The following is an 11,171-nucleotide window of genomic DNA, read 5'->3' as shown; positions in this document are numbered from 1 at the left end:
AAACAAAAAAAAAAAAGCTGAAAAAGATTCCCTGTCTTTTGTCTGGACAAGCCTATACACTGATGAATTAGAAAATTCTCAGGGAAATTGCGTTCTACTATTTTTAACCTATGAAGAAGAAACTGAATTTAACTGGTACACCTTTTAAGTGAGTGGTTCATTTCTCACACATTATTGTTGCATTATTACAAATGTATAATGCATAAATTTACACAGTTGCTAACCTGAATAGCAGCAGCCTACGAGAGGGCTGAAATAGTACCATAAAAGTAAATTTAATCTAAAGCCATCTGACCCAAATATGTCCTTAAAGTCAGAACAGATACTCCAAGGGGTTGTTATGTAGTTTCAAGACCTTCCAGTACTTAGCAGTACAGCTATGAGAAATGCGCTATCTGGGAACATTATCATGCTCTAATCTTGAATGAACAGAGCTTCAACAAATTACTGTACTATTCCACTGAACTGAAGAGAGGCACTGTAGTATGAAAGACATTCAAATTTGTAATGTAAATTAGACAAAGGCAAACCAGATTTAAACACGCCTCTGAAACAGATGACAGGCTATACTTTCCCGAATCTGCAGCATATTTCAGTGTATTCTCATTGTTTTGATTATGAGAAACAAAAATCCTACATAATCATGGGTGACAGATTGTAACATCTCCTACCTTCTTCAGAAATTGAAGTATTTTCATTGTTCTTGTTTGGTTTATATTTGCTTTGTTTTGTTTAGCAGTACTTACCACAAGAGAGACACTCTCACTTTCAGCAACAAGAGAAGAGCCCTTTTACCTCTACCCCTCTATAGTCTTAATATAGTCCCTTTTAGCCTGGATTCCAGGCACTGACAGTCTATAGAAGTTCTGCTCCTGCTCTCCACATTTGCAGTAGAAATTATTTCCTTGGGAAGAAAAGTATAAAAAAAGCTCGCTTAATATCTTTATGCATAAATCCTGGTATGATTGATCATACATGGGCCGGTAATACAGTACTGCTTTTGTCAGTGGTAGGCCATAAGCCTTTTAGCGAATTTGTAAGGCCTAAGGACTGAGGCTTTTCCTGATATGCCTGCAGTTCGTTTTACTCGGTTTAGCTGTAACAGCAATTTCCCTAACTGACAAGGGGTCTAACCCTTATTTGTTTTCCTGTTGTCTTTCTGTGTGGTGCAACTAGTTTCACATAGATTTCACTAGCAAGCAGTTGTTTGATGTAGAATGAGATGTTTACAAGTCTGGAACTCTCAACTCTGGAACAATGAGGTAGAATAGAGAAAGACAGGATAACAGATGCCTTGAGTAGTGGGGGCACATGATACAGTATAGAGGGGCACAGGGACAAAAAGGTGTGAGATGGGGCACGGGCTTGGCCCTGGCGATCTGACAGCTATGAACAGCTAACCCACCGTCAGTTAAAGATAAGCAGACTGGGACCTGGCCAAGACAGGTTTTAGAGGTAATATAGAGAAAAAAGAAACAGTATCTGTCATAATTCATAATGCATCATGAATTATGAAACCATCAAAATGAACAGCACATTCCAAAGGAATCCAGATGCCAACAACTTGATGCAACACCAACACCACTACCAAAATGAAACAACCAGCCCCCAGAACTCGAGAAGTTACAGCTTCACTTTCCTACATCCACCATGATTTTTTCCTTATTAAGTAGAATCTCTGTACTTACCCAGTCCCACCTCCCTAACACTTGGCAACCTATTCCAGTCTTTTGCATACTTCTGCCACACCGATGCTACAGCTGAAGCTTCAAAGAAATATCTGCAGTGGTAGCTTTAGAGAAACCTTTCTCTTCCTGTTAAAGAAATAGATGAAAGTCAGTTTTATATTGTGCCTACGCACAGGCCTGACATATAAAAGAGATGGGTCAGTTACTGAATCTGTTTGCAGGCAAGCCTAAGTGCTGAAGGATCCAAAAGCTATCCCCCAGTTTTGCCTGTGGGCAGGAACTGATAAAAGCTTGAAGATGAGATTTGATTCTGGCTGCATATTTTGAATCACAGGAGCTCTATTCTTGTATGCCTTCCCTAAGCTGACAGCAGAATCAACTCTTTACTGTGTTACAGATTACCCTAGAGTTGTCCTAGATCCACTAGTACTACACATATGAAAAGTAGGAAACCTTGCTATAAAATCTGTGGTGATAATAGTCCTTGGCCACTGTGGCTCAGATCTTGAACAGTCAGGCTTCTAAATGCTTACACATAAAACCAGGATAAAGTGTGAGTAGGAGGTAGGTATCTAAAAATATGTATGTATGTTCTATCTTTTGGACTACAGGAAAAAAATATAAGTTTGGGCTCACTTTTCAATTTGAGGTAGCCTAAAACCGTAAACAGTGTAAGAATTGATGCTCTCTGAAAACAGCATGAATAATTAGACTAGTTAAAATTTTGGAGAAGGTAACATAGTGCCAGTTTTATAAGGTACAACACTTAAAAACTCTTCTGTGAAAATCACTGCACAGAACTTCTGACTGTGACCCACCAAGGTGTAAATGATCTGTATTATATTTTCATGTTTATGTATTTCTGTGGAATAAGGTAATTGAACAGATTTATCACTTCCCCAAATCATGAGGAAAATAAAGACTATTAAGATTAGCTAAACTTTGGTTTATAATTCATCAACTCATACAATTTCAATTTCTACCATGACATAAGGAAGCCTGTTTGCTTTGCTAGAGAGGATATTTCAGTAGCCTCACTTTTCCTTTAAAAATATGTATTAATCTTGTGAACTGTGATTAAACCAGTAAAATAATGAATTACATGAAAACCAACAACTGTAAAAAATAGTTCTAAAAGTTATAAATAAATATAGAAAAGTTAGAATAAACCTCACAGTAATTTCTTTAAATATGCCTGCCAAACACAGATGACTGGTTAAGGAATAAAAGTCAGAAACAACTCCTAAAGAAACATTTAAATGCCAAAAGTGTGATTGATAGCCTATGTTCAGAAGTATAATCCACCATAGCGAAATAAAATCTGCTTAAATACCCAGGAAACTCAGATAACTGTCCAAAAAGCTATTGTGTCTCATGTTCTGCAATACAAATTCTGAGCATCACTGTCTTTAAATAACTGAATATCAAAATATACACCCTGCTTAGGGCTTCTTGGGATCCAGACACTAAGCTTGTGCAAATTATTTAGTAGAGTTTACAACATCTAAAAACACAAAGGGTGGGCTAATAATTTAAAAGCTTATTCTGAAAAAGTGGATTTCAGTTTCAATTCTGCAGATGAAAATATTAAACTACTTTTCCTTAAATGCCAGGAAAGTTCTGTTACTTCTTTATTTTAAATTGAGTCTATATATAACATATTCCTAGTCAAGAAAAAAGCCTTATTTTAACCTAGGAGGAAAGGAATTCCCTTAAGAGTTGTGATCAATGATTATAATCCCAGTTTACCCAATTTCTAGTTTCCCTTTTCTGTTTTTATCTGGCTTGATGAGAAATATAAAAAAAAACCCTGGAAGAAAAAACCTGAATAGCAGATCCCCTGCTGCTTGCAAAAATTCTAATCAATAGGCTCAGCTTTCCCATGTGCACTGCACCCATGGCCCTGCTCACTGCCACTCCACCATGGGGCTGCCTGTGGCACCTAGCCTTGACACTAGTGCAAGGTCTCAGGAGGGAGAAGCAAAGGACTGCCTAATGCTGAATGCTCTTAGCAGCAGGTCACTCACTGGAAACTCTTCATTCCTGTTTCTCGTGAGGAATTTATTCATTAGGCTATTAAAAAAAAAAACAACCCCCCCCCCCAAAAAAAAACAACAAAAAAACCCAACAAAACCAAAAAAAACCCACAGACAAACCAGCACCAAAATCTGGAACTTAGGACTGTTACAAAAATGGTCTAACAATAAATTTTCAGCTGCATATTTCTATTATGCTCCCTTTGGCTCATAATAGTATATGAAGCCTAGCAGTGCTCTTTTTCTGATCTACACATTTTACAGTTCTAAATATAGACTGGCCAAGCTTCTGTAAGAGAAATGACAAACTCATCCAGGATACTCGCAGGCTTATAGTTGGAGTATTTTTCTCATTAGTAAGAGATAAAAATTAAAATCTCCTCAGTGAGATGAACTTAAAGCCCAGGTCTCATCATCAATTTTTGGGCAACTACTGTAATTATCATGCAAGTACATTGCCTCTTCTGTGCTTCAGTACGAAAAGTTGCTGAATAGAAGTGAGACAATTTACACTGAATTCCAGCTGCACAAAGTTGTTTAGCTTCAGTTGTCAGATAAGGACTCCAAAGTCATGCAAAACGTGGTATTTCAGGTGTACTGAATATACTGAGTTTGTCACCCCCAACCTAGATGCCTTTGAAGTATGGGGTATGCCAATGTTTTGCTCAACACTGGGGTTTCAGTTTATGGAGATGGCTACCTGACTTAATATTTTTTGCAAATCTGAGATTATGTTAATGCTCCATAGTTTACTGAGGAGTCCAGAAGTTAACAGATTATTATGGAAAGATATTGAATATATAAAACACACAGTTCTAAGAAAAGAAAGAGCAGAAATTTGAAACTCATAAGAACTTTCCTACACATAGTAATGAACATGGCTACAGTAATTATAGTAACTACCTGGGTGACTAGCAACATTCAGTCTATACTATTCAATACCAAACTGATGTCACAAATTTCTTATCAAATTATAGCAGACAATTATACAAAATTATCTTGAAGTGACTACATAGCATGGGTGAAAATACAGCACCTTGGAGACTTGCGTTTTTTTTTCACTAGCTAAAATGAGTGCCTTCTTAACAAAAATATACATGACAGTTCTGATACCCCTGCTTTATTCTTGATGTTTCTTTAATAGCTAATTTTTATTTTTTTTAGGGATAGTTGAACTAAGAATTATTGTCCCTCTTCATGTTCTGGTTTGCTATTTTACCCACAAGTCTGTAATTTTCTGTAAAATGACAAGCAGCTAATCAAGAAAAAACTAGTGAAATAACTGAGTTCTGAACATTCAAGGTTAAATTAACTTCAAAGGAAACTAAATCATTAAAATGTTGAAGTGAAAGCAAGCAAAACAAATAAAAGATTTACATGACTGTACTCTGAGTTGAAAATGGCATCAATCAAGTTTAGTGATATTACTTGGTATATTTGAACATAAGTGTGTCTTCATACTTCAGGTTTTAAGATTTTCCCAAGGAAAACTGTTGTCTTTGAAATATTAGGCATTGTGAACAAAAAATATTTTGTAAGAAGCTGTTGTCATCATAAAGAAATGGAAAAAGCATTAGAAGAGAATTTCAGTTTTCAAAGGAAACCTTTGTTTTAAGAAGAAATAGAAACCAAATGGTTTTTCTTGTTTGTTTGAAAGGTTTATTTTTACAATTGTTTCTCTTGGAAGAATAAAACTTGTGTAATCAAAAGATTTGACCAGCTAAATAATGACCTCACTCCTTTTAGATATTCATTTCCAGTTATCTTGTTCATGCTCTAATGAAATTTCCTTTTCACTCCTTGAGTGCCTATATATTTTCTTATCCACTGGGACATATAAGTACATGTTTCTAGCACTAGGCAGCTTGTTCTTATATATAAAATATCAAAGGAAGCATGTTATTTTTAATGTGAGGTTTATTTCACATAAATGGAGCCTTCAGTGTGAATTCAGAATGAAGAATATTGGACATATCAAGTATTTTGATGATATAAACATGGGAGTTTTCTTGTACTGTTTTTTGTGAACAGCTCGACTTTATTTTCTTTCTAGCTGTACTTGAGCTGATTTGATAACATTTTGTCCTTTCTTGATACAACAACAATGAAAGTAACCAAAAGTACAGGCACAGCATGAGCACGTTCTTCCTGCGGGGTGAATCATGCAGGGGTGTACTAATGTCAAGGCAAGAGTCCATTGCTATGCAAGATACCATTTTTTGTTTTGGTTTGGTTTTCTTTTGTCAGTGAAACTGCTAATAAGTGTTTTAACCCTCACTAAAGAAAGACAGGAACTTCTTGCAGCTAAGATCCTCCCCACATGCTGTTAAGAACTGAATGCTATTAAAAAGACTACTTTGCTAAGCACATGCTCAAAAATCCAAAGCTTCTCAGGGAACCTTAACCATCAGAAAGAGAAGGTTCTGACAATATATGGATTTGTATTTAGCAGTACTGTTTTGATTTCTGTATTTAACCTGCTTCTGGTATGAACTGAGCTTGCAGCTGGCACTGAAGAGCAAAGAACAGAAAAGAGTAATTTCATGCTTCCTAATATATTCTTCTGATGAGTAGATGCTGTTTAAACTAAAAGTACATTAAATTTCAGCATGATCCAGGAGATGCACAAATGAGCTGACTGATGAGCCCAGAGATTAACTAGGGCTTATTTTCTTCCTTTTCAAATCCTCTCACGTTTTCAAGATTTATATAAATTGCCACCTTTCCTTGACAGATTATTAAGGTAAGCATTATCTAATGGACCTTAAAAAGTCTTAATTACAAAAAATATACTTTGTATTTAACAGGTTTATTAGCATAGTGTGTAATACAGTTTTGTTAAAGATTTTAGTCACTGTATTCAGTGGAAGGCAGGCAATCAAGCTACCATAAAAATCTGTCCCATTGACCTTGTATGATGTTACTGTTGTATCAGAAAACATAGGTATGTGTGCAAATACATATACATATGTATACATATATATATAGCAAGCTTCTTCTTGATGGTAGTGATGGCTGTGACTTAGATTGTGATTAGACAATATCATATAGCTTAAAGTTGTTAGTCACTTTTCTGTCTGTCACTGATCTAGTCATCCACTACTATAAAACTTCTTCCCTTTTATTTGCAAACTGTAGGTATTGAAACTTCATATTCTGTCTAATGTTACTGACAGGTTTCCTTTCTTTCAAAGAATTAGCTGTTCAGTTATTTAGCCACTTAGCCCTTTGCATCTGAAGCCTTTTATAATTGTCATAAGGCTTTCTGGTTTTTCATGTCTGAATATATGAATTTAGAGTACATACGTATTTGGAAATACAGGTACAGAATGGTAGATAAATGTACTTAGTGACATTTATGGATACCAGTACATGAAGAACAATAAGAAACCAATGCAACTCCAAACTTTTCTCCTTTTTTTTTTCAAGAAAGAACACTCTTTCCTAAACATCAGTTTCAGTATTTCCTTCTATACACAGTGGATCATAAATGACCAGATCACTGATACATATAATTAACTTGACAGATAGAAAGGATATAAATTATAATATCTATTATAGTAACTACTATAAGCATGACTACATTAGGCTTTCCCAGATGAGATTTAAAACACTTATTTAAGGCAGAGCTAACAATATTGGAGAATTCGTCAAAATATAACCATTATAATAGTGAATCATATGCAAGTTACAAATTTTGTGTGCAAGATTCCTCCTGTAAGTATGACTTATGCATCTTGCTTTCAAATGCACTATGTGGCTTTTCTTTGTGCGTAACATTGAAGACAACTCTGGACAGGACTTTTGCACTTCTTTCAGTCTTTAATAGCCTTTACTAACACCATAGAATCATAAAATTAACTAGGTTGTAAAAGACCTTTAAGATCATTAAGTCCAGCTGTTACCTCTGGACTGCCAAGACTGCCATTAAACCATATCACTGAGGGCCTCATCTACATGGTTTCTGAACACTTCCCAGGACGGTGATTCCCCTACTTACCTGGGCAGCCTGTTCCAGTTCCTGATCACCCTTCTCTGTGAAGAAATTTTTCCTGGCATCCAATCTAAACCTCCCCTGGTGCAGCTTGAGGCCATTACCTCTTGTCCTATCACTTGTTATTTGGGAGAAGAGACCAACACCCACCTCACCACAGCCTCCTTTCAGGCAGCTGTAGAGAGTGATAAGGTCCCCCCTTGAGCCTTCACTTCTCCAGACTAAACAACCCCAGGTCCCTCAGTCATTTCTCATCAGACTTGTGCCCCAGACCGTCCCCAGCTTTGCTGTCCCTCTTTGGACCAGCACCTTAATGTCTTTCTTGCAGTGAGGGACTCAGAACTGAACACAGTATTTCGAGGTGCAGTCTCACAAGTGCCTAGTACAGGGGGATGTGATCACTTCCCTGGCCCTGTTGGTTATGCTATTTCTGATACAGCCCAAGATGCCAGGATGTTTAATTAAGCAGAAAATACCCATTATTTTCTCTGCCTCACCAGTCACTTGACATCTTTCTCTAAATTTGGGATCCAGTAGGCCACAATTTTGTGTGGATGGAAAAGTAGGTCACAAAACTCATAACAAAGCTTTCCTTTATCCTCATTTTCTACCCAGCTTCCCTACTGATGGAGATATTATCTTCACAGAAAACCCCTTACTTCTGTGTGACTATTACAGAAAATTATTATTGATGTAAGAGATTAAATACAGTTTATTTTCTAATTGGTAATGCATTTCAGTTGAGGTCCTGTAGATATCTGTCATGAGATTAGTACTATTCAGCTTTTTAATTATTTACTTAGCTGACTGATAGAAATTGAAGTGAGGAAAACTGTGCATGACTCCAAAACTGGGGAGGTTAAAAACTCCTATCATACAGCAGACACAAATGTGTCCAGGAAATTCCAGAGGAGCATTGAATATAACTTTCTGATACAGGCCCTAAGCCAGCTAGGAAAAAGGTAACACCTGTTTAACAGCCAGTCACTAGTGGTGTTTCCCAGGGCTCAATTTTAGGGTCAGTTCTTTTCAGTGTTTTATCAATGACCTGGACACAGAATTTTAGTGCACACAAAGTAAGCTTGCTGACAATACTAAGTTAGGAGGAGTCGTTGATTACCTTGAGGCTGGAGAGGCCTTTACAAAGAGTTCCTGGTAGATTAGACTGCTGGATAATAACCAATCATAAGAAATTTAGCAAGGATAAATGCTGGATTCTTCATCCTAGTGTGTAATTCTGGGTGGATTTATAGAGCAGTGGACAAGAAGCTGGAATGCAGACCTGTAGAAAGGGATCTGGAGGGTTTGGTTGATGATAAGCTCAATATGAGTCAACAATATGCCCTGGAAGCCAGAAGGATCAACTGTTGTTAGGCACAGTGTAATTAGTTGGTTGAAAGTGTTCTCCAACTCTACTCAACACTGGTGCTGCCTCATCTTGAGTACTGTGTGCAGTTTTTGGCTCCTGGATATAAGGATATAAAAATATTAGAATGTGCCCAGGGGAGGACAACAAAGATGTTGAAAGTACTAAAAGCATGACTTACGCAGAGTGGATGAGGCTATTGGGGTTGCTCAGATTCAAGGAGACTGAGGAGTGACCACATTGCTGCTCGTGAGGCTGAGCAGAGAAAGAGGAGCTGATCTCCTCTCTGGTGTCTGATGACAGGATGTAAGGGAATAAGGCTCACAGCAGCATCATTGGAAGTTCAGATTAGGTATTTGGAAAAAGTTCTTCATTGAAGGGGTGGTCAAGCGTAGGAACAAGTTCCACACGAAAATAGCCATGGCTCCAAGCCTGTCACTGCTTAAGAAGCATTTACACAATGCTCTTAGCTATATGATTTAACTTTTACATAGTCCTGTGTGGTGTCTGGACTTGGACTTGGTGGACCTCATGGTGCCTTCAAATTCCAGATATTCTATAATTCTCTGATTCTAAATAAGGTATCTCAGAATACTTTTAGAGTGAATAAAAGGACACGAGCTCTTCTAGGGCATGACTCATCCTAAATTAGATTTGTACATACGGTCATCCAAATTGTTCCTTAAAATGGCCTGTACCTCCTTATTTACAACAATAGTATTTTAGAATTTCAGACAGCTCCATTAGCGATGTCTGAAGTTATGTTGGTTGAAGTAAATCCTTAGCCACCTTAGTCCTTCAGCATTGCTAAAAAATCTTCTAAAAGGAAAACAAAATAAAGAAATACAATATATCTGAAATCCTACTCTCCTTTATTAAAGTCAAGCTTTATTTTGTCAACAAGATTTAAAATTAAGCTATGGTATCAAAATTTGTTTTGTTTCTTTTAAAAAGGAAAATCAGTCATCCATTCATTGCAATTAATGCCAGTTGTTAGAAAGTTTCTTCATAAATTATAATTTTTTAAATGAAAAAGCTCATTCTTTTTAAGTTTACAATAAATGAGATGCAGGTAATATTCCCTCTTTTTTTCCCTGCTGTTGTACTACCTTTTTATTCAATTTATTTTATTTCCTAATAGGGAGTGCATTACATTGACACATTCTCCAAATGTCTGCATGATGTGACATTGTCTTTTGTTGATCTGAATGCAAACACAGACACAAATGCAGTGAACACATCCCATGTCTTTTTTTTGTTTAAAGAAATCTCCCTGCAGTAGATATGTCACAGATTCTGTGTCATATCTGACAGCACAATGTGGATTCTTTAGGTAACTTAGAGTATCTCAGTTGGCACTAGATACTTATGCTGAGAAAACTGAACCACCTTGAATCTCCCCACTGACTGGAAAGCTAAATAGAGATATCAGACATAGAGGTTCATCTCATATGTCTGAAGTTAGACAAGTTGAATTCAAACTTCATTCACTGTGCTACAAAGTCATAGACTCAGAACACTTGGGGCTGGATTGGACTTCTTGAAGTCATTTACTCCAACCCTTTGCTCAAAGCTGGTCCACCTTTGAAGTCAGATTCACAACTGCTAAGGTTCCTGTATTGATAAATACCTAATTATGCATGGGAAAACTGAATGGAAAACTTTCTCTAATATCCTAAGTATATATTTAAAATAATTGGTTTTAAAATTAAGTGTTTTTTCCAGAGAGATAATTCTCTTTTAGAATAAACATTTGGAATTATAAGCATATGTATTGGGCCTGCCTGAGATGGAATTAATTTTCCCCAAAGCTGCCCTCATAGTGCTGTGCTTTGTATTGATAGCTATAAAGGTGTTGATTACACACCAGTCAGTGTTATCATTTTTGAGTCAGTGAGTTCAGTTAATTTCCTACCCACCAGCAGTCATCTGTATCATTTGCACCCAGCCTATTGCCTCACTGGCAGATGTGGAGGGGATGAAGTCCACCAAGAGAAGCAGGATCTTTGATTTTAAGGCTTTTTCCAGCTATCTTAGGAAGACTTCATGTACTGGCTAGCTGTAGCAGACACCTACTTTAATATGAC

Source organism: Melopsittacus undulatus, chromosome 2 (genome assembly GCF_012275295.1).
Source record: "Melopsittacus undulatus isolate bMelUnd1 chromosome 2, bMelUnd1.mat.Z, whole genome shotgun sequence".
Lineage (NCBI taxonomy): Eukaryota > Metazoa > Chordata > Aves > Psittaciformes > Psittaculidae > Melopsittacus > Melopsittacus undulatus.
Note: the sequence above shows the minus strand (reverse complement) of the source record.